This window comes from Otolemur garnettii, unplaced genomic scaffold (assembly GCF_000181295.1).
Source record: "Otolemur garnettii isolate 467f Iridium unplaced genomic scaffold, OtoGar3 scaffold00043, whole genome shotgun sequence".
In the NCBI taxonomy this organism is placed as follows: Eukaryota; Metazoa; Chordata; class Mammalia; order Primates; family Galagidae; genus Otolemur; species Otolemur garnettii.
The window spans coordinates 13,725,713-13,750,423 of NW_003852438.1; the positions used below are offsets into that span (position 1 = coordinate 13,725,713).

The 24,711-nt window shown below is 40.2% G+C and overlaps 1 protein-coding gene across 5 annotated transcripts in view; it reads left to right on the top strand.

Moving 5' to 3' along the window:
- SLC16A7 (solute carrier family 16 member 7) overlaps window positions 1–24,711 on the top strand; it is a 173,371-nt gene that overhangs the window by 48,912 nt on the left and 99,748 nt on the right. The window contains exon 1 of one of the 5 annotated variants that reach the window (XM_023513654.1): window positions 11,631–13,508. The exons of 3 other annotated variants lie outside the window; for them this stretch is intronic. The gene's annotated coding sequence lies outside the window, so the exon portion shown is untranslated. Of the gene's footprint in view, window positions 1–11,630; window positions 13,509–24,711 lie in introns of those variants that run through there. One more of the 5 variants, XM_023513659.1, reaches the window with a different exon arrangement.

The window sequence follows — 24,711 nt, forward strand, 5'->3', positions numbered from 1 at the left end:
GGAGCAGGGGGGAATGATGGGAAGACGGGCAGGGCCACCCAAGTGTGCACAGGTGGTGAGGACGTTGTGAGCGCACCTCCCTGATCTGATGACCTTTGTTTTCTCTGTGAATGAGAAGCCCAGGCAAGCACAGAAGGTGTCTGCAGAGAGTTAGGGGACTGGAGGGAAGGGGAAAGGTTAGGATTCCACTTAATAAAGAGAAAGGGAGACACCAGGATGTGTGAGAGAGGGTCTCTAGAGCAGCCCTGGGGGTCCTGCTGAAATCGGACTCTCTGAACATGCAGGGGCGTCAATGTGGACAGTTCATTTTCTCCCTTGTGTCTATTCAATACTATAATTTCAGGGTCCATTTTAAATTTGGAATTTTCAGGCTTCTTGTTGCAAGAAGACAGAGATATGAGGGACTTAACGATGTGAGTGACTGATTGTAGGTGACGTTAGCATTTGCAGAGGCCCCATAACATGGTAGGAATTGTGTTTAGTATGTTATATGCATTGCCATATTTGTGTCTTTCTTTAAGATGAGGTATATTTTCTTTTTGGTAATTAAGTTAAGAATTCAGTTAAGTAATTTCGTCAAGAGGATTTTATCAATAAACAGCAAAACTTAGATTTGAATGTAGATCAGCTTTGCCGTCGAGTAGAGAAGACTCTGAAGTTAGAAAGGGGTAATAGTTTGGGAAAAGATGTATCAAGGAACTAGCTGGTTTCAAGGTAGTTTGGAGCATGATTGAGACGAATACGTTTTTTAGGGTTGACTACAGACAAGAAACGATAATTGGGAAGTAGAATAGTCATGTCTCAGACTCCAGTGGTAGAGGCGTCCGGAGTGGCCACGAGGTCCAAGTTGGAAGTAGCTCACAGAAATGAGAGTGGGGAGACGGCACGTTCCATAGCCAGGTTATTGACGGCAGGACAGGCAGCGTAGCAATACTGATTATGGATAATGCAATACTAATATTGATTTTGGTGATATTTTGGAATGAAGGGAAATTGATTTTGAAAAAAATGACTTAAAAGCTGGTAAGTCCAGGGATTCAGGATGCTATAGCTTGGTGGGGTGAAGCTAAATGAAAAAAGATCTCTTTTTCTTTCTGTTTCAGACAGAGTCTCACTGTTGTCCTGGGTAGAGTGCTGTAGTGTCACCGTAGCCCACAGCAACCTCAAACCCTTGGACTCAAGCAATCCTCTTGCTTCAGCCTCCCTAGTAGCTGGGACTATAGGTTCCCACCACAACCCTAGCTATTTTTAAAGCTGGGGGTCTCACTCTTGCTCAGGCTAGTCTTGAACTCTTGGGCTCGAGCAATTCACCTGCCTCAGCCTCCCAGAGTCCTAGGATCACAGGTTTGAGCCACTGCCCCCAGCCTATGGAGAAAGATTTCTTTACGTGACAGTGAAAAATTAATAATACAAAAGCCACTGGTTGCAAGGGGGCTGATGTGAATGTCTGAGTAAGATCACGTGTGACTCGGACTGTAAAGGAGAACAAAAGTGGTTATGTGGCCTTGTTTAACAGTATTTTACTTTAAAAATTCTAAACTCTCGTGAAGTACATATTTCGTAGATAGATTTTTCTATCACTTTTTCAAAGTGTCCTAATCATTTTGTTCCTTAGTGTTTAGGGTGACGTGTCTTCCTCCTCGGGTAGGCAGGACAGGCTCCAGCTTGCAAATATTAATTTCCACTGTTATATTTTAAAAGAGCCCAGTCTTCCCTGAGCATGGGGATAAATGTTATATAGAATAAGAAGTTTAAACTAGGTGTTTAGATTTGCTTGTTCCATAATATATGAAAATGAAAGTGAATGCCTCATATCAAAAAGGAGGTATCATATTACTGGGAGAATTTTAGCATAAAATTCATCAAAGTTTAGCCCTTGAAGGATTTTTGTACATTATATAATCCACCTACCTATTTATGGCTGGGGATGCGTTTGGTGTCTTTCATGAAAGCTATTTCTTCCGTTTGGTATTGTGGAACGGATGGGCAAGATCAAGGTTGGAATATCGGCCCCTGCCCTTAAAGCCGGGTAATCTGGGAACGTGGCTGCTCCAAGCCCGATGTTTCCTCTTTGTAAAATAACAGTGTTGGTGTTATCAAAGTGTGACCCAGAGGATTGGAGCAGCCCATGTTACCTCTGACGATTGGGTTATATTACATTGAACTAAAAACTATCTTTGGTGTGGTTATATAACCCCACTTGCTATAGTTCTGGAACAACATGAGGAAGTTGAAAATTATCTTAAACATAACTTTCACACTGAGGACAATTTTTGATGTTTTGGCGGCAACTTGGTCTTTAACCTTCAAATAAAATAACAATGTTTTATTTTTCCCAAAGATATTGAATAACTATAATATGCTAGGAAATGCCACCTGCAATTCCACTGGCCAGAACTGGGCACCAGAAGGGCCGGTGTGTCTCAGGAATGGGTCTGCTGAAGCGTCTCTGCTGTGTCAGGAGCTGGGAGCTGCCCGCGGAAAGTAGGGATCATGCGATCCCAGCCTTGGATCTCAGAGCTCAGCAGCTGGGCTCTTGGTCAATCACATGCCCTCGAGTTGGAGGTCTTTGAGGCACATTCTCAGGACACCACATCATCTTTGTTTAATCACATGCAGAAACAATATTGTTAATAGTTGTGTGCAGGATTTGCTTTATAGATCAAAAGACAAATGTAAAGTTGGCTGTTGGGAGATGACAGCTCACAAAAGCTCCCGCCTGGGCTGTTGTCTTAACTTACCCTCGTCCCGCTCTGAGAGTTAGCTGGTAAATTGAACATGACACCATTTCAACAAGACAAGCTCCTGTGTTTGGCCTTGTCCCTCTTCACGGCTAGTTTTCAGAACATCACTGCACAGATTACATTTGTTTTCAATACCTATTGACTTTCTTTCATCTCTCACTTCCTCAATTAGAAAAGGGACAGGCCATTTACACCTTTATCACAAAGACTTGGAAAGAGATGAGTGCATTCCATATTTCTGCTGAAGTCCTGAGAGTAAAGCTTTTTATCCTAGTGTTTTCTCACTTTTTCTCACTCTGTTTTCATTCCGAGATGTTGTAGGCCAGTTCCTGAGGTTCCACTCATGACGTTGTCTTACATTTATTTAGAGATTTTAGTTTATTCTGCTTATAAAAGAAGGCAGGAGAGCAGTGACATACGGGGCTGTGAATGTGGGTCTGTAGTCGTCTGTATGCGGCTTTCCAGAATCTGTCTCCTGTCACTTTCAGAGATCACAAAGTTTTTGGTGGTTATGTAAACATAAAAAAAGGATTTGTTTTTTTAATATGTTTAATTTGTTTTTAATATGATGTGACATCTCATGCCTGTCATTTCACAGTAAAAGGAATGTTATTGTTAGCTTTGCTGTAAGGCCCTGGCATTCTGTAGCCGAGGGCTAGTCAGCCCCTCATCAGCTGATGTGTTTTACCATCGTGCACTGCTCATGAATCATTCGTTTTAAGTTCTGCTTTTGTACTCTTTGCCAGTTGTTTCCAAAACATGTTTTCTGGGCTTTAGGAGGGGAAGAAAAAGGAGATTTTAAAAAAGATACGAGATGGCTTCTCAGTTATTTTTGTTTTATTACTAATGTTTGCTATTTTCATAAAGTATGGAATTGTGATTGAAGTGCTGATCAGTTTTTCATTCAAGGAACTTTTTCTTAAGCCCAGGTGAGAATTCACAGACGTGGTTGGATGCTGCTGTTACGTTAAAGCATTATCTCCTGAGGGTAGATCCTATCTGCTGATTTTTCTGAAAATTTTCTTGGATTTGCATAGTATTACATTAAATATTCCTTTTAGTTTACTGTGGTTCTGAAAGCAGTCCCTTATTTTGAAGGACATTTGTCTACTTTGTCCAACATGCCAGATGATGTAATTTTTCACTTTAATCATTCTGTGGGTAACAAACAACCATGTGGATTGCATTAATGTACATAGTTATGCTATAAGAAATAAAAAAACCCCAAACAACCCTGTGTAAACATGAAGAGTCCCCATGACATCATGCTGTCTTTAGTCCTCTAAAAATAATTTTCAAAACTCCCTTTTATTTATGTCTTGCTTCACATTTGTTTATGAGTTAAGAGAGAAAATAAACCCTAGGTAGCGCATTTTGGTTGTAACTGAAATCCTTGCCAATTAACTATGAGATACAGCACACGTGGAACTCCATGATACAACAGATTATCCTATTAAAATAGCAGCGTGAAATAGTTGCTGGCCCTTTCTAAAAAGTGTGGCCGTTATGTCACCTAAATGAAAGTCTCTGAAATTGCAGAATTAGAAACAAACAAACAAACATATTTTTTCCTAGCTGACAATTAGATAAGAGATTAAGCATTAACTTAGCCCCCAGGGGCCTGGAGATGCCTGTCCCCCTTGTTATTTATGTTAATTTTCAGTATAATGGATCAAGCAATATTTTAAATTTATGAACTTTCCTTGTAATATAAAGTAAAGCCTATGCTTTTGCTATTAATAGGTTTGTATTAAAGGAATTATAAAACAAGTCGCTTTTTTATTTTTATTTTATTATTTATATTTTATTGAATCATAGCTGTGTCCATTAACACTCTCCTGGGGTACAGTGTGCTGTTTCTATATACAATTTGAAATACTTTCATCCAATTGGTTAGCATAGCCTTCATGTCATTTTCTTAGTTGCTGTGTTAAGACATTTGTATTCTACATTTAGAAAGATTCACATGTACCTTTATAGGGTAAATCATAGGCGTGATCCCACCAATCACCCTCCCTCCACCTATTCACCCCCTCCCTTCCCTCTCCCCTTTCCCTTGGCAAAGTATCTCAAGAATGGAAGAAAAAGTATCCAGTGACTCAACCCTAGTATGAAACTAATTTATAGCTACCATAGGAAAACTATAACCCAATTTTAGCCCAAGAATATGGGAAACAAGTTGCCTTTTTAAATGCATAAAAACTTCTCTGTGATTTGGATATGCTTGTTTGAGAAGGTGAGATGTCCTAACTTTTGTACAGGGTAAAAGTCACTTGGAGGATCAAAAGACCCACCCGGACAGATGTTTGGTGTTAGAACAGATGTTCTGATGTTGTGGAGGAAAATGACTTTCTAAACTCATATTGCTACATAAATTTGTTTAAAGGTTGAAAAGAAAGGAAAAAAGTAATTCCTTACCTCCTCATTCTCAGATATCTCCACTATGAGTAATGCTGTTTTATCTCACATGAGAATCAAAATATGAGAGATGTTGCTTTTTAGGTAGGGGGCAAGGAATGTAATTTTACAGAAAAAAAGTGGATTGGAAGAAATAATACCAGTATTTTCTCATACTATAAATGGAACAAATTCAAAATTATATACTTTAGTGGTAGATACTTAAACACAAAGTTAATTATAGTAAGTTGTTATATCTTTTTAAATGCAATCTATATAAATTTTATTTGTTGTGGTATAATAATACCAGTAGTTTTGTGAAATATATTTTAATGTTGATTCTAAATTCCAATAAATTTGTTGCTACAAGAAGATTCTTTTCATATAGTATTCAGAAGTTTATGTGTAATTTTTACCAAATTGAGAACAATTATGTGCAGTCTGCTTATGACAGTCTCGTAACTGACAGAGTAAATGATTGTTAATCTAAAACTCCTTTCATTTTAGACACAATGTCAAGGTCGTCTGGTTAGCACAGGTAACATTTTGAGTGCTGGCTATTAATAAATGACTTCACATTACCTCTGTCCTCCTCTTTGTCCTTGCTCATGTGAAATATATTTAAATAATCATTACACGAGTCTGTGCTCCTGTAAAACAGTGTGATATTGATCATATCAGAAAGTTGATTATATTCATTTCCTAAGAAGAACTATCAGGATTTTGTATACTTACATAAATCTCTTAATTTCAGCAGACATACACAATCTATTTATTTATTTATTTGAGACAGAGTCTCACTTTGTCACCCTCAATAGAGTGCAGTGGCATCACAGCTCATGGCAACCTCAGATTCTTAGACTCAAGCAATTCTCTTGCCTCAGCCTCCCGAGTAGCTGAGACTACAGGCACCTGCCACAATGCCCAGCTAGAGATGCAGTATTTAAACAATGTTCTTTCACTATCTTAAGTAGCAACTATTAATAATTAGTATTATTGTTATTTCACTGACATAGGCATTTTACAAATATTAGCTGACTTAATTTAGTAGTCATGGTTTGGGGTTTTTTTCCAGAACTATTTCCTTTGTTTCGGGTGAGGGAATTGGACAGAAAAGTGAAAAACTAATCTCAAGGTTCACACATCAAAGGACATATGAGAACTGATAATCACATTTTAATAATTTTTATAGTATTTATGATGTATTGTTAGACCAAGCTATCTTAGTGAAATGTGGCTTCAGTGTTGTAAATTAATAATTTTGTTGTTAATAGTTTTGATGTATTTGTGTAAAACTTCGAAATTGTTGGCTCAGTGACCATAGCTCAGTGGGTAGGGCACTGGCCACCTCTACCCAGGCAAGTGGGTTCGAACCTGGCCTGGGCCAGCTAAGCAACAATGACAGCTGCAACAAAAAAAATAGCTGGGCGTTGTGGTGGCACCTATAGTCCCAGATACTTGGGAGGCTGAGGCAAGAGAATCACGTAAGCCCAAGAGTTAGAGGTTGCTTAGAGCTGTGACACCATAGTACTCTACTGAGGGTGACATAGTGAGACTCTGTGTCAAGAAAATAAAAACAAAAATAACCTTCCTAATTATTACTTTACAAACTCTCCTCCTTTCTCTCACTCATACACATACACGAGTACGTTATCTTACCAAAAATGGAGGGAAACTTCACTCAAAATTTGAAAACAAATTATTATTATTAACACGTCAGTGATACTGGACTGAAATGAATCTCTGGATGGTTTTTCAAGAAGTCTTCTGCATCTTGAGAAATTTGGCTTAAGACAGAGAATGTAAAGACAGGCACACATGAAGGCGGGTGTCCTGCCCGGGGCTCAGTGAAGATGTGAACAGTTTAACTAAATCATCTGTTCCTATCTAGACGGGCCTTGACGTAAAACCTTGATGTTTGAGAGAAGGCAAATGGCACTAAAAAGCCTCATGCCATGAGGCCTTTCAGATACGGAGCTGGAGAGCTTTTGCATTTTTGCCATGAATGTTGACCTTTAGGTGGTTCCTGTGTCCTTCAGTCCTTCTGGGACGGACCTTAAGATCTGATGTTTTCCGGTGAAGCCCCAGTGGTGTCGGGAGAGCTTCTCCGGGAGTCCCCTTGGTCTGTGAGGACTGTCCTTCTGTCTGGCTGCTCCAAGTCAAGCTGCTTGTGGAACTGCTGAATCTTAATGTTAACAGCAAAATTGGCAAGACCAGTGTTCAGTCCATTTCGTAAACTAGGACAGATGTTAAGGTCGGCCCTTTTAACTTGATGTCAGTTTTGTAATGTTTCATTTCACTGAATTTTAAAAACTCTTGTGTGCATTTGAAAACCTTCCCTTTTCTCTTTTTATTACCACAGACATGTAGATGAAGCAGTTTGCACGTTCTGTAATTCGCTGAGTTTGCTGATCCATCTCAGCTGTCTTACAGTGCAATCTGCAGATCCGTTTTGATTCCACTGCTTAACCACACACATTTCTTGATAGTGGGAAAAGCACACGGCAGGCTGGGAAAGGAGGTTCTTGCTAAAAATACGTTGAAAATGAGGGAAGCCTAGTGTGAGTCCTGCGTTTTCAGACATTCTGTTAGGGGAGGAGCAGCCTCTTACGTGGCCCAGTAGACACTGTTCTTTCTGTCCGTGCCACAATCTTGGTGTCCGTGGTGGTGGTCAGTCTTTTCTTAAAGCCCAGTGGGAGAACGTGTGTGATCGGCCTTCTACACTTGCACCACAGTAGCTGTATTCCAAGGCACAACACGGGTATTAATTAATTTAACCAGCTTATGTTACGTGCTTCCTAATGACAACCAGTGAATGATGCCTGTTCAAGATGTTCTCAGTAAAGTGGGGAAGAACCAACAGTCTCTGAAATAGCCCAGATTCTAGCTACTTGCTCTTTATCTGCTAACTACAGAGTCGGGCAAGGAGGTCACATCTACTCTACACAAAAGCCAGTCGCAGCATGCCAGGGTTTTTTGCAGTTATAAAATGGGCATTGTTCTTATGGAACAGCTTGTCTCTGCCTGTCTTCTGTCTACCTGGTTTTCTCTGGTAGGAGGGAAAACAAAACAGACTTTACACCTGAAATGTACCTCCTTAAAGAGAGTACTTAAAACATGCAATCACAGGCCTAGTGGGTATGTGGTTAAGAAACAGACCCCAGTAACCATGGTGTGTGCTGTTAGTTAAATGAGATTCCCTTTTTGCCCCTAACGTGTATCTGGTATTGCTGGGATGCTCTTAGGTCAGTTTGTTCAGTTTCCATCTTACATCCCACCTCACTGATTGACAACTCATTTACCTGGATACAGATAAAAATCACCCAAAGTTAGAAGGGGCTTCCCACAAGACACGTGACTGAGATGGACGGCCCTGTGGTGGCCTTTGGAGAACCGTGTAAACACTGGTCCTGAAAGGTGTGCTCTTTCTTGCCGCAGCTTTACTTTTCATCCAGCAGGTCACAGAAGGGTAGCAGATGACAAGAGGACCTATTTGATAAGAAAGTTAAGGCCACAAGTTAGTGGAAGGTGTCACATAAATGACATGCCCGATGCTCACCATGTCTTCCTTACCCATGTAAAGAAGGTGGCCTTCCTCCCTTAGAACTGTGTGCAGGCATCAGCGGGAGGCACGCCCAACACGCCCAACTGGATCTGTCAGAAACCCCACTAACCCACTCACTGTGCGCTCATTCCTTCCCACAGACTGTAGAGTCTGTGTGTTGATACCAGTGCTAATCAGCAGATAATTGCACAGTAAAAGGCAAAGCAAGTTAAAATACCTACACTGGTGTTACTGGTATAGCAATAGGTGGAAATGGAACACCTGATGGCATTACATATTATGATGTATTATAGCGTGTGATGCCTCTGGTGTGGGAATGTTGGGAAGGGCAGGGGGTGGAGTTGTTGACCAGTTTTGACCAGGAGCATACCGTGGTCTCGTCTTAAGTCAGGTGTACAGTTTAGGCCAAGATTTAGGGCTTCGCTTGAGTAGAGAGATTGGATGATAGGATGACAATTAGGAGGCTACTAAATTTATTAACAGGACATGGGGCCCATGAGAATGAAAGAAAGAAGATAGATTTGAGTTCTTGTGCAAGAAGAATCTATAAAGATTGGCACCTTGGGCTGTATGGTAGCAAAAGGGAGGATTATTGCTAACTCTAGACTCTGAGTTGCAGGCAGAATGTCGGTGCGTGAAGTCCCTTCTTTGCCTGGCTGTGAGACCACAGTGCAGACAGTGAGGGAGAGCAGGGGCTAAGTGGAACGTAAGGGTCTGAGCCCGCGGGCTATTTTCAAAGCACTCTCTCTCTGAACACAATCTACGCTATTGGCTGACGATCGTACCATCTTCTATTGAGTGGATCACAGCCAAGGAGAGAAGGTTCTTACATATACCACGTACACAATCACCTTTCCTATAATTCTGGTCCATCAGTCAGGGAGCTACTATTGTCAGCAAGAAGAGAGGATGCATTAAGATTGTAGAATACGTGTCTATTTTGCGCTCAGAACCACCCTCTCCACATTGTATTTTCCCGTGGTGTATTGAAACATCCAAAGAATTACTCTGTGAAAGCAAATGGGACTGAAGGCTATTTTCTTCTTATGCTCGGCAACATTAAAAAATATTCTTTTTACGTTAAAACTGATGGTGATTAACTCGGGGAACACGCTTGGGTCGCTTTCATTGGCTGCACCCTAACTTTTAGCTTTGTTGTGATTCTAGATTTCAGAAAATAGGCTCCCAGTCAGTACTATCAATAAATGTTGAGGTTAGAGCACTCCTTCCAGGAAAAGAGTAAATGAGAAAAACAATGCATTCGAAAATGTCCCTTATGTTTGTAAGATCTTTGATTTTTGAGTCTTCCGGTTATGTACCTGAGATTTCTGTTGTTTAGAATTTCTTGCACTTTATATTCAGATGAAAGATTTGGGTTTTGCACATTTGGTTTTTACTACTTAGTTATAACATGGAAAACAACAACATCTCACAAGGGAAATGTGCAAATGCTGCATGAGACTTGGGAATAATATTATAGACAACGTGATTGCCAAGAACTTATTGTCATGTTTCAAACCCAGAATTACTAACTGTTCCAAGGGCACACATGCTGCTTAGCAAGCTTTCCTCCTAAGACCGTTTGCATTGCCTTTCTCTCCTGTCCCCACAGTATTGAAGAATTTGAAAACTAGAATTAAGAAAAAAAAAATCTTGCACGATCCTATTTTTGAAGTCACTCTGGGGAATCTGTCATCTTGGCAAAGGTTGGTCACCTGCAGCCGCTCTCTCCCCAGGGCTGGTGGAGACAGGTCTGTTCTGCATTCGGCTTCTCCTTTCTCGGCGGTACACACAGCAAACCTGTGTCTGCGATTATCCCACATCCCTCAAAAACTGGCTGCTCAACTTTAATACTATGGTTTCTTTGTGTTTTAACTAAGATCTATTTCTTTTTAAAAACAGTGAGTGAAATTGTTAAGTTTCACTGTGATTACAAAGGTGGCAAGCTATATTTTAAAGTCAGATATAATTGCCCCCCCTTGTTTTTGGAATTCAGTGAAAGCTAATACATAATTCACAATTTGCTGCTTTAGGTAAATGTAAGCTTTTGTAGATTTATTAAAAATATATATTTAAGATGTTAAAATAACTTAGTAGAAGAAATAACAGTACATTTAGAAAGAAAATAGATAATTTGTAATTTGAACTCTTCCAACTTTTCTAACATGCTCTATAAACTTAACAAACCATAGTATTTATCAATAGATAGTATTTTTTTAAGGATTCTATATTGTAATGATAGATATACAATATTATTTTGTAATAATATAAGCACAGTTATTTTGTAATAAGCACAGTTTCTTAACACATTCCTGCTAATTCTCATCCTTATAGATTTTATCTTACCAAGTTATTTTCTCAATAACATCCTTACATATCTATCTTAGATATGTCTTTGTATTTCTCTACATATTTAACTTTAGAAATTTTTATAGTAATACTATTTAAAAATAGTAACATATATGGGAGTTTTTAAAGTTGGTATTGCTATTGTAATTAATAGCATGTTTCCTTAAGAAAATTAATCTCAATATAAGGTTGAGTGTTATTGCTATGTTGTCATTATATAAAAGTATTAGTAGTTGATAAGGCAAACAGATTTATTGAAATTTTATTCTTCTACCTTTTTTTAAAAAAAGAAACTAATCTTAGATGTAGCCACAGAGAATAAGTGAATTGATTAAGTAATAAGTGCGTATTAATATTACATCAGTAGTAATACCCCAGATAAATGTGTTGAAGGTTTGCTGGCTACCGAGAACTTTGTTTGGGGACAGAGAGGCCTTTGGAGGGTGATTAGTACACATTTCCTCTGCTTTTGATTGGCAGATGTGCTATGTAATTGTAAAATCCATAGTACCATTTGTTCACTATGTTAAAACTTCAATGTATATCTTATTTTAGTAAAGGTACCATTTCTTTATACTTTTATTTCATTTTCGTCTTTAAACTTAAGTGTTTAATAAAAGAGATAGGAAAGGCCATGCATTTTATTTTGTAATGGCATTTACTTTATTTGGGTAAGTAAATTAGATACACCTTCTAGAGGTTATTTGTGTTATTACCCGGCTGTGGATTACACACATTTAGAAATGCGGCTGCTTAAAACCTCTGGGAAGTAAGTTCCAAACCCGCGGTGATGGCTTCGTGCTCAGGCTAAGTAACTGTACCCTTCCCGGGGAAGTCAAACGTTCCTCCCCCACTGGCCACCGAGACTGTGCTGCTGCTCAGGGGAGAGAAGGACGGGCCTGAGCCGCAGTGTGGCTGTACCTGAGATATTTATCATCATCTCTACCTCATGTGCTTTAGAGAATGAGATAATGATGTAAATTGTTTGGCAAAATGCCTTCGTAGAATATGAAAAACATCCAGTAAAAGTCAGCACTTCATTTTTTCGAAGGTTATTGTTTCTTCAAATGCAAAGATGGCACCAGTGAGCCACCTTCAGCTTCACTCGCACTCCTGGTCGGGGACCCTGTGCAGAGGCCCAGCCAGCTAGCCACGTAGTGTCATGTGTGACCAGGCAGCAAGTGAAACTAACTGGCCCTCAAGGGACTCAACACATGACCTTGGCCTTTTTCCTTTTTTCTGCTCACCACTTACCAAGTTATGTAGCCTCACACTCAGTGACGATTCACTGACCCCTTCGAGTGTGTAGCAGAGTGTTCCGCAGTGTGTTCTGAACATGGGATTAAATCCCACAATGGAAAATAGGCTTGCAGATGTGGCTACATTCACTTCAGAGAAAGGGTATCACAAGTTTAAATATAGCAGTTCCAGTTGCCAAACTGGGTCACCTTCCTTGACCTCGCATATAATTTAAGCCAAGTTTACTTTCTACTCTGGAAAGTATGAACTAATTGTGCGTGTCAAAGCAGGTCCTTCCAGAAGAGAGAGCTCCCTTTCCCTCAGTTGAGACAAGAGAGGGATGGGCGGGCGGGCGGAGCAGAGCTTCTCGAGACACGTGTGCAGACTGTTTCCGGCCAGGAGTTAATGATTAGGAGCCGCTGTTCCCAGTGCTGAGCCTGAGAAAGCCGCGAACTTGAGTTCTCTCTCTGCTCCAGGTAACTTTAGAATTATACAGATTGCACCCATGCTATCTGCACTTGAGACCATAGACATGGCATTGTTTGCCTTTAGTGTCATCTGAGTCTGTGTTCTGAACAATGAAAAAGTATAAATCTGAAATCATGGAAAAAGATTTTATGTTTGATATGTACCTAGTTAGGTTTAAGGAGAGATTTCCTGCTTGTATTCGATGGAGAAAGGATTTAAAAGATTTTTATGAAACTATTGTGTTTCTTAATCTTACTGTCTGAAAGATGCATTCATCATCATTACTTAAAATAATATCCATCATACAGGGTGCCTCAGCTTAGGTATTTGCTGAATAAGGTGAAGGTGATTTTAAAATTTTCTTTATCACCTAAATTTTGAAAATAAGACTGAATCTTTAATCACTCAATGTATGTTAGTTTGATATTATATAACAATATCAAAGTATTCTATTTTTCTTATTCTATAATTTTTTTATAAATAGCTATGCATATTTTGCTTAAGCAAATGGGAAAAGTTTTCATTATGGGGCTTAGGTAATTTGGTCTCAAAACATTTGGGTTAGTATTATGATCAGATATGAAGTTATTGTCCAGTTACACTTTAGGAGATGCTATGTGTATAATTTAGATGTAATTAAAGGCACTGTTCACTAAATTTTATGGTCTTCAAAGTCAGTATCTGAAAACATCTATTCTGTACAGTGACAGAGTCATCATTCTGAATTGAGTTCTCAGCATAAAGAGGTACGTACTGTAAGTTGCACAAATTAGAATTTACACATACAAAGTTCTGGTTCTTTTTAAAGTGTCTTGTCATTGTTATCTGTATTCTGCAAATATCTAAGAGTAAAAAAACTTGTCCTGGTTAAGTCAGGACTTACACATCAGAACCTGAATGTTGCTATGATACTATATATGCAGTTTTTCCATTTATATAATTTTTTGAACCGAAATTGAATGTCAGGCAATGATTGATGGTTTACATTTGAAGTTTGGAACTGGTAGGAACCTGGAAACACCTCACGTTTTATATATGAGGAACCGGGTCCAGAGAGGGGAGGGAATGACAGTTCCTGGCAGTGCTGAGATGAGAATCAAAGTCTCTGTTGACTTGCTGACAGACAGAGTCAATGGGTTATTAATGAAGGTTCATGCTTTTTCTGAAAGGGCAATCGTATTTTATTCGTTAACATATCTCCATCGTGAAGTATCCTGGATGAGAGCTGCGTTAAAGGTGATCATTTATAATGATGTGCCTTATATAGCGGGCCACTTCTTGGATGTACAGTCAATAATATTTTCAAGATTCCCTCTAGAATCATTGCTAAATGTGTATATTCAGTTAAATTTATAGAGTCCCACCCTGTCTGCATATGGGTTTGCTGAGATATTTAAGCTCTGATTACAAAAGGAAATCTTCAAAGTTAGAGATGAGAATGTTGCCGGTTCTCACTCTGATACTCACTAATGCCATGCTGACAGGTCCATGATTTATAAGTAAATGTTCAGGTGGCTGAAGTTTCACTAATTAAGGAAATTTTAAGTTATGAGTCAAAACGAAAGTATGCAAATATATGAAATGTCTTCGTCTGAAAGTTTGATTCACTCTAGAGATAAGAAATTATTTGGGGCGGGCGGTGCCTGTGGCTCAAAGGAGTAGGTCACTGGCCCCATATGCCAGAGGTGGTGGGTTCAAACCCAGCCCCGGCCAAAAAAAAAGAAATTATTTGGAGCAAGACACGATTGTAAGAGGGACTTTACCTAACAAATGCAATCAGTGTAACCTGGTTTCTTGTACCCTCAATGAATCCCCAACAATAAAATAAAAGATTATTTGACATGATAAAATTAAGTTTGAGACTCTAACAACTAAGGATATGGTTTTTAAGAATGGGGTATTATCTGAGCATGATGGCTCACAGCTATAATCCCAGCACTCTGGGAAGCCGAGGTAGGAGGATCATTTGAACTCAGGAGTTCAAGACCAGCCTGAGCAAGAGCGAGACCCTGTCTTCACTGAAAATAGAACAGTGAGCCAGGCTTAGTGGTGGATGCCTATATTCCCAGCTACTCAGGGGAGGCTGAGGCAGGAGAATGGCTTGAGCCCAGGAGTTTGAGGTTGCTCTGAGCTAGGCTGATGATATGGCCCTCTAGCCTGGGCAACAGAGAGACTACCTCCAAAAGTAATAATAATAGAAAAAACTTGGGTATTTATAGATTTCTTACTGTGTTTTTAGTATTTCTTCAATTAATTTTTCATAATAGATATTTATATTCAAAACCAGGCTTGCAAGTGTTAATAACTAGGTGGTATTTTAACTCACGGCAGCCATGGTTTATCCACTGACCTCTCAGTTTCCTGTTCAGAGCACACAAATCAAGTCATCATCAAAAAGTCTGTCTTTGTTCCTGTTTGGCCAATTATCCTTCAGGAAGCTATCCTTCAGGAATCACTGAAAATTTGTCAAGGCTCTTTGGTGCTTACCATAGATACTAATACACAGAAGATTTGTCTAAAGAGAGAGATACGGGGTGTCAGTGCCTTCAGTGTGATAAAGGGACAGGTGCCTAAGAACTGAGTGTGCACACCTGGCGTGCACGTTCTGGACAGGCCGTTTCTGAAGGGTAGATGCTCTCGTAGTGGCACCCGGTGCTTGTCTAGGAGCTGTAGAAATCCACGCTCTCACCCACGGAGTAGCTTCAGTCAGTTTTTCCTGGGAAGTTTGGCCTGTGTTCCCTTGGCTCCAGGATAAGAAAGGTTCATCCTAGCTTTTTCTTTTTTACTTTAATGGGGCAGTTTTTTTTTTTTTTTTTTTTTTGAGGCAAGCATAGAACAAAGTTTATTGAGCATGAGAAAGGTAGGTTCACAGAGTAAGAGCAAGATACATTCTCCATGGACAGCAAATGGGCCTGCATTGCCACGGCAAGTAGGCAAAGAGGCCCAGGGATTTTATTATCTTTTTTAAAAAATTCAGATTAATATGAGGGTACAGTTCAAGTTGTAGGTGAGCCCTTCCTCCAAGGGGTGTGCCTTGTATGAGCTTTTTCTTCCTTCATCCAGGGTTGAGGGTATGCAGGGCAGGCCCGGGCCCTTCTCCTGCCCATCTTGCACGCAGTACTTAGCGCCCCGCTGGCGTGCAGAACGCGTGCTCCCTGAATGCTGCCGTCCCAGCTCCCAGCAGGCTCACAGGCTCCCTGCACGGTTCCATTCAGTTTCCTGGCAGTGTAAAGGTTCATTGCTGTTGACATTGTCTTTATCATCACTTTTGTTGGTTATTTAATTTAGTGACCTTCCTTCAGACTGTTTTATCACCATGCTCTCGCAGCAGGGAGGTTACATGCAAACGCAAATTTAGAGAGATAGCTTGATCTCTTGGCTGCCTTTTGACCACAGCTGGAAAGCAAATAGTCAAGTGTGAGGTGGTTGCCAGTCCTTTGTTACTGTAGCAGTAAGTCAATCATCTTTGAATTCTAACTGCCTGGGTTGCAAAAATGACATTCTTATGTACAGATGGAAGAGCCTTATTTTTATTCTTACCTAGATGGGAGGCTGTGCTGTCTCCACACCAAGGTGGTTCTGAACGTCTACTTGGTGCAGTCCAGGGACTTTAATTCAATACAGTTGGGTCTAGTCTAGTCAACTATTTGAACCAAAGCTTCCTAGTGAGGCCCTGGAATTCGGCACTAGAAACATAGAAGAGTTGACTTAGAATATTTTATAGGTAGAAGTGCACATTTTTACCACCTCCATCGTGAAATCACTTAAGACTGCTATAGAATTTAGAATTTTGAGCTGTGTAATAAGCATGTCAGGGTGATTTTGCTATACAATACTGCCACATATGAAGCTAACCAGTTGGATTGAATTTTTAGTATTGAATGTATGAAGCAGAGAACATTTGCCAGAAAGGATGAATTGGTTTTGGCATAATTAATATTGAGCTCTTCTTTCTGAAGAGCTTTTGTCAAATAGATATGTCTTATTCCTGAAGCTAGTTCTGAAATATACTAGTAAGACCGTGTCATCAACGTAGACAGAATACCTACTTAGGTGGAGCGTCCCAGGATGTGGAGCAAAATTAAGCTGTGGCTCAGTGAGGTCATGCGCTGTGTTACTTACAGACTAGACGAGTTGCCAGTACATTTCTTTTCTTTGGTCCCCTGGCAATCCCTGACCTATTTAATTTCTGTTAGCATTAAAATATTTTTCATTAACATTTAATTAATCTACTTTATTCTCTTTAGTTTATCTAAAAATCATAGAAATAGTGAATAACTGTCTGATATAAGAGGGCGTTGACTAAGATGAAAAAAACATAATATTCATGTCTTACCCATTAAACTGAACTTAATATTGGAACTTTATAACGATGAAACTACGTTTTCAATCCTGTGCAATGATTCTTCCAAGTGACTTCAGTCTCTTGGATTTTGCTGTGATTCTCGTTACAGCATCTCGGTTGTCTAACTGAAGGGGAATGAATCCATTTTACCTGTTAGTTCTCTATGATACCCGCGTCCTGCTTACAAAGGACCATGGCTCAGATTCCTTTTGGATCCCTCTTCTCTTCCCTTGTCATCTTGGCTAAATCATGCTCTCCATTCCAGGCTCAGCCAGAATGTTCTAATGATTTCCTCAGGCTTGGTTGGTTATTCTGCCTTCTACAACAGTCACTGTTATAGACCCACTTTTCTCAAGTAGAGTTTGATGAGAAAATTATGCTTTATGACCTAAGTTGTAGGAACTATGTGGTGACACCTATGTATCATTAGAAGAACTAAGAAAATAGTCACTCAAATCATTTTCTGTTGTCAGTGGTTCAGATAACTCCATCTGAAAAATGCTGCCATGAGTATTATGGTTTTTTCTCCTTTTTTTGTTATTATCTCTGAAAGGATTGTATGTTTTGAAGGCATGGGCTACGTCTTGTTCCATCCCTGTACTCCTGCTGCTGGCATGCTGAGCTTCTACATAGGAGTTATTTGATAAATATTTGTTAAATGATAGAGTGGGGGATGCTTCTTCTGGAAGAATTTGGTGATAGCTATTTAAAATGACAGGTAATTTATTGATCCATTCATGGGTAGATGGGCTACTATGCAGCCTTAAAGAAAGATGGAGACTTTACCTCCTCCATATTTACATGGATGGAGCTGAAAAATGTTCTTTTTAGCAAAGTATCTCAGAATGGAAGAAGAAGAATGGAGGAAAAAGTATCCAATATACACAGCCCTATTATGAAACTAATTTATGGCTTTCATATGAAAGCCATAACCTAACTATAGCCTAAGAATATGGGGAGGGGGAGGGGGAAGGAATAGGAGGGAGGTGGATGGGTGGAAGGAGGGTGATTGGAGGGATCACCTCTATGGTTTATCTTACAAGGGTACAAGTGAATCTTTTTAAAAGTAGAATATAAACATCTTAACACAATAACTAAGAAAATGACATGAAGGCTATGTTAACCAGTTTGATGAAAATATTTCAAATGGTATATGAAAACACTATACTGTACCCCATGATTGCATCAATGTCCACAGCTATGATTTAATAAAAAAATAAATACAATGACTGGTAATTCATATCACAATGTCCAAGGAGCATAGGTTATATAATCACTACTGTCAATATCTGAAAGGTCCCATCAAGTGGAGAGAACAGAAGGAATCTGTGCACCATGTTGACACTCACAGTCAGGGCACCAGTGTTTACTGTCATCAGTATGTTTAGGTAAAGGCAGAATCCTATGCATTGTCGTCAGCTCAGGTCAGTAAGAGGTGTTGGGTGGACAGTGTAGGAAAGAGGGGGAGGGTGACAGAAATAAAGCAGATATATGTTCCAATAAAAAAAAAGCTGGTATTTAGCCAAGGATTCTGATCCTGTGAGATCTGGAATAGAAGCCAGCAGGCAGGACAGAAGTCATGCTGGAGAAATTGGACTGCATTTAGGAAGGCTGTCATGCAAGTGACATTTGGTTATCCCAGATCAGACAAACAATGGATCACATTTATATACACTAGAGGATCTGAGGCCCCTAAAATATGAAGACTCAGTTGTAATTGTCTCAAAGAGTGGTGGGAATGATCTTAAACTCTCAGGCCACTTTACCCACACCTGAGCAAATTGGAGTCAGCAACAGTGATGATGGAATAAGGCCACATGTCTTTCATTATCCAAAAGGCCAAATTGGGTTCTTTTATGGAACAGTGATGACAAGGGTCCCAGGAGACCCTTGAGACCTGGCAAGAGAGGACAGGCTCAAAGTATCTACTACAGGTTGAAATATCTACTTCCTTCACATTTGTTGTTATTCACTGACCATTTTATGGTCTGAATGTTTATGTCCACCCCAAAGGCTTGTGTTGAAAGCTCTAACACTCAAGGTGATGGCATTTGGAGCTGGTATCTTTGGGAGGTAATTAGGCCATGAGGCTGGGATCCCAGTCTGATGATTCTTAGTGTCTTTAGGAGAGGAGACCCCAGAGAGCTGAATTTTTCTCACTCTTTTCTGGGACCAACAAAGGCCAACTGACCACCTAGCAAGGAGCCCTCACCTTCACTCAACCAAGCTGACATCCCAGTCTCAGACTCACAGCCTTCTGAACTGAGAACATAAATTGCTGCTGTTTATGCCACTGTAGTATTTGGTTATAACGGACAGAGGGGACTAATTTATGCAGGTGACATACCCAAGGCTCAGCGTAAATGTGAAAGGAAACCATTTAAAGAGGAACATACAGTGAGGGGAATTATTTGTGGTTTATTTTGCAATAATCTATGGCCATAATTGTGCCACAGTCTTGAATAAATATGGTGCATGATGTGATAAATTTTGTGTAGGGATAATACATTTATTAACTATGCTTATTTTGATATAAAATAATTTATAAAGCTAACTCTTTAAGGAAAAAATGATGTGGATCCGATACTCTGATGTTACCCAACACTTCTGCTTTCCATGCCATGCACTTACTCATTAAAGTAAATTTTGGGACAAGTGTATGTTTTGCTATTTTTAAGGCCAGCTCATATCTTCCAGTGGATATGTACATGGAAACCAAATGACAGTGGAAGTTCCTTAAATCTTCCTTCACGTAATCTACCCAAACCTTAAAATGTTTATGATTTCATTGCCAATTTTGCTTCAGCTAAATTGTCAAGAAATGTGTGAGGGTATCAGCATGAATCTCTCTACCCAAGCATCTCTTGGGTGAAATATGACTCATGGCTTCTTTGTTCCTGAAATGGTAAGTCTCAGCCCTGAAGTTGGTCACCGAGTCATTGCCCAGATGGATGTTCTCAATCACTAACACTGGACAGAATTTGCTTCTGATTTATGAACTTCTAGGTAAAAACAACTTACTTCATTTTTAAAAACAATTTTACGATGTTCTTTCGCTAATTGGATAAAAAATTAAATTCCTTTTATACTTAGGAAGAAAATGCATTTTGAATAATCTTTTATTTTGTGAAGTATAATTTCAGTTTTGGGGTTTTTTTTTGTATGCTAACATGATTTCTGCTCTTTTACGATGTCAGGTAGCTCCCAATTCTTTTTAATTGCACCCCAGTAGTAAACTAGTCATTCTGTAAGATCTATTTGTTCAAGAAAAGCATATGTACTTGAAAATCAACAACAAATATTTAGGCACTGCCCCCACAACTGAGCTTATAATTCCTGGAACTAAGAAATAGCTTTTCCGTTACATTTCAGAAATACTTTGAATTATTATAATATTTTAAAGTTTTTTAAGAATTAAAGTTTGCCACATTAAAGATGAAAACAAATAGCCAAAAAAAGAAGGGAGTGAAGATAATATGTAATTTTTTCCAAGGGTATTTTCATCTACTAAGTAGGTAGTGGACTATTATTTCTTGGGTGTTTTCTATCTCATTTAAATATGTTTCATAAATGCAAACTATTTTAACTAATTCTCTGAAAAAAAGTGGCATTGCTATTTTGATTGGAATTTCACTGAATCAGTAAATCACTTTGGATGGCATGGAAATTTTACAAATATTGGTTTTCCTAATTCATAAGATTGGGGTATTTCTATGTTCATTTATGTCATCTAAGTTTTTTTTTTTTTTTTTTTTTTTTGCAGTTCACCTTATAGAGATCTTTTACTTCTCAATTTAGGATGTTTCATTTCAAGCAATTTTTTTTTTGGAAGCTATTGTCAATGGCATTGAGTTCTTGATTTGATTCTCAGCTTGGTTGTTATGAGCTTATAGAAATGTAATTTGTATACATTAATTTTGTAACCTGAAATTTTACTGAAATTGTTTACCAGTTGCAGTGATATTTTGAAGGCGTCTTAGGGTTTTCTAGATATAGGATCACATCATCAGTTAACAGGGGTAGGTTGGCCTCCTTTTCTCAGTTTGGATGGGCTGTATTTGTTTTTTATTCCGATTGCTCCAGCTCGGACTGCAGCATCATGCTAATAGAAGTGATGAATGTGGGCATCCTGTCCTTTTCCCAATTTTTGGAGGAAATACTTTCAACTTTTCCCCGTTCACTGTAATACTAGGTTTGTTATATTTGTCTTCTGCTTGGTTCATGTTCCTTCTCTGCCTAGTTTTTTGATAGTTTTTATCATTGAGCAGTGTTAGATTTTGTTAAATGCTTTCTCTGCGTTATTGAGATCATCATATTGTTTTTGTTTTGATTTGTGTATATTGAAGCATCCTTACATCCCTGAGTTAAAACCAACTTGATTATGGTGAATTGTCCTTTTTGTGTGGTGTTGGATTTAGTTTGAGGATTTTTGCATCTCTGTTCATGAGGAAGATAGATGTGGCTTTCTATTTTTGTTGTGTGTGTCCTCTGCTGGCTTTGGTGTCAGAGTCATACTGGATTTATGGAAAGTTCCCTCCTTCTTGATGTTATGGAACAGTTTCTGTAGAGTAGGTGCCAGGTCTTCTTTGTAGGTTTGCAGTATTGGGGTGTGACTCCATCTGGTCCTGGGCTGTTTTGTTCTTGTTGTTCTTGGCAGATATTTGATGGCTAATTTAATCTCACTACACATTCTTGTCTGTTCAGGGTTTCTATTTCTTCCTGATTGAGGCTTGAGAGATTGTGTGTTTCCAAAAATGTATGCATGCCCCCTTAATGTTCTAGTTCATGTGCATGGACTTGCCTGCAGTTTTCTCAGCTAAGCTTCTGTTTCTCTGGAGTCAGACCCCAGTTCCCTTCTGGCTTGTCATGTTGCTGGTGAGGAGCTGATGGGTTTTCCTTTGTAAGTAACTTGATGCTTTAATCTCACAACTTACAGAATTTCCTCCTTCACTTCGACTTTAGCCGTTCTGATGATTATGTGCCTTGGCTATGTTCTATTTGGAATGAGAGTTTGATGATTTTCTTATATCCAGATGTCCAAATCGCTAACAAGACCAGGGATGTTTTTCTCTAATATTCATTCACTTAGATTTTTCTTCTTTTCATTTAAGCAATGCCTATGATTCTTATGTTTGGTCATGTTACATAATCTCCTATTTTAACAACATACTAGACGAAGTTGAAGAATTTCGGAACTTGGAGATAAGGCTTTTGAATTGACAGAATCAACCAAAAATGAAGAAAAAAAGATTCTTATTTTGAATCCCCTATTTGACATTTTAAGGATTTCCTTTTGGATAGAGCTCCTTGCTGGGGAACTAGCATAATCCTTTAGGGGTTGTCAAAACAGGCTTTTTTTTTCTTTTCTTTTCGTATTGCCAGAGTTCATCTGCTGGTTCTTTCTCATCTGGACCCTGTTTCCCAGCTCCGTGTCTGCTCGGTGTGGCGAGCTTGTGGTATCTGCCTTTTGGCTAATGCAGGTAGGTACCCAATGGGATGCTGTTGGCTAATTAGATCAGTTGAGCCTCAGACCTCAGGGATAGTGTTTAGGTGGTGGACTAGGGTAAGTAATATCCCAAGTGCCTGGATGGTGTGCTGGAGTCCTGGGGGGAGCAGACTGAGGCCAGGCTGGCACACTTGCCCTCAGGCCTCCCCGAACTGAGGCACTGGCTGTGATAGTGAAGGGTGGGGTTATTTTCTGGCCCAGAAGGGTGCTCAGGCAGGGGAAGGGCAGATGCACTGTGAGCCTACGATTGCAACGATGGGCTCCTCTTGACAGGTTAGTAGAGACCGGCGGTGTGGGACTCACAAGCTGCTCATGCCCACCTCTCTGGGTAGTGACAATGGTCTTTGCTCTACAGAAGCACAAAAATGCCCGGGTTCTTCTCCCACCCTGGCCCAGCTGTGGCAGAGATGGCAGAGACAGCTGGCCTGTTATGTTCAGAACTGCCAGACTGGCTTTGGGTTGTGGCTGAACCCTTTGGCAGGGGAGGTTAGATGTGCTGGGGACCGGCCTCCAGGGAGGGTAGGCTTTACCCAGAAAGGACAGGCAGGTGGGGAGAGGGCCAATGACCCTGCCTTCCTTCAGCAGAGGCTATAGATTTTATTGGAAAGCTGGTAGAGGTAGTAGGAGCAGGATGATCCTCTGTATCCCTCGGTGAGGACACCACACAGCTAAAACACATAGCTTTGAGGCTCCCCTGCTCTCTACAGCAGTAATATCACAACACCCCTCAGAGAAGTGGGTCCTGCTGTTCACCTGTGAGCCCCGTGTATAGAGCTACAATGCCAGTGCTCTCTGGCTCACCCACTCTGGCTTCCCCAGTAGCAATAGCAGCGGCAAGGACCAGGCCTCCAGCAGTGTGCAGAGGGGGAGAAGGGGCCTGTTCTCTACCCTACATTTGGAGCATAGAGGCCGCTCAGCCAGTGGGAGGGAGATTTGCTGTCTGTTGACAGGGCAGATTAGAGTCTGCGCTGCTGCTAGTGGAGTCACCTCTCACAGCCCAGGCAAGGAGGTCTCCAATTCTAGAAAGTGCACACTTTGTCGTCCCCAGACTGTTATCATTCTAGCAAGCAGGGTAGGAAGAGAGGTGCTCCTGGCTGAGCTTGCAATGTCTCCCAGGCAGCAATGAGGGGGGCTGGCAAACCCAAGGCTCAGAAAAGCACAGTGCTGAGTGTAGGTGTGCCACGGAAGCCTAGAGCAGGGGCAGAGAGCTGTTTAGCCCAGCTGCAGCAAGGTTAGAATAAATATATGTAGATAGCCTGGAACTGAGTGGAACCAGGTCAGACAGGGGATTCTGTGGTGTAGGATGATGGGGCCATGTCAGCATGTATGAGGAAGGGGTAAAGGGAACAAAAACTAAATTACAACTAGTCTAAGGTAGAGGAATTAAATTAGGATCAAGTTGATGCTTGGCACCTTGCTGCCTTCCCTTCCCAACTGTCAAGAAACCTAAAAGAGGGCGGCCTGCAGGTCCTCAGGGGAAAACAAAGGAGAAAAAAGTGGACAGAGGTGAGAAGGTGACTCTTCGTAATGATTGCGTTCCTTGTCGTTCGGTGTGGTGTGAGTGTGCCATCAATCCCTAGAGGGCCGCATTTGCAAACACATGTCTGCGGGGGGCTTACGACAGCAACTAGTACTGTAAAGACGGGAAGAGGGGTACGGGGATGAGGCTTCCTTCTGGTCGTCTTCCAGAAAGAGGAGGCGAGAGTGAACCAACTGACAGACTTGAGCAGCTCCTGTAGTTTTCATCTAGGTTGTATTTAGCTTTGCGGCCACTTTTGCTCCAGGCAGCACCAACTTTATTGACAGTGTTTAGTGAGTTCCATACAGCAGGGATACCACATTCTGAACAGGAGACCTTGAATCCTGAATTGTGTGCTGCTTCGATGTGACACTTCCTTAGAGAATGTCTTCTTGGCGAATTTTGAGGGTTTCATAAAATGAGATGAGGATGATCCCTTTCAGCTTTACCTCCTGCTTTTAGAAGGTCCTATTGATTCTTTTTAAGAAACGCTTGTAAAGTCTCCATCCTTCTTAATGGCTGCATAGTATTCCATGGTGTACATATACCACAGTTTGTTGATCCATTCGTGGATCGATG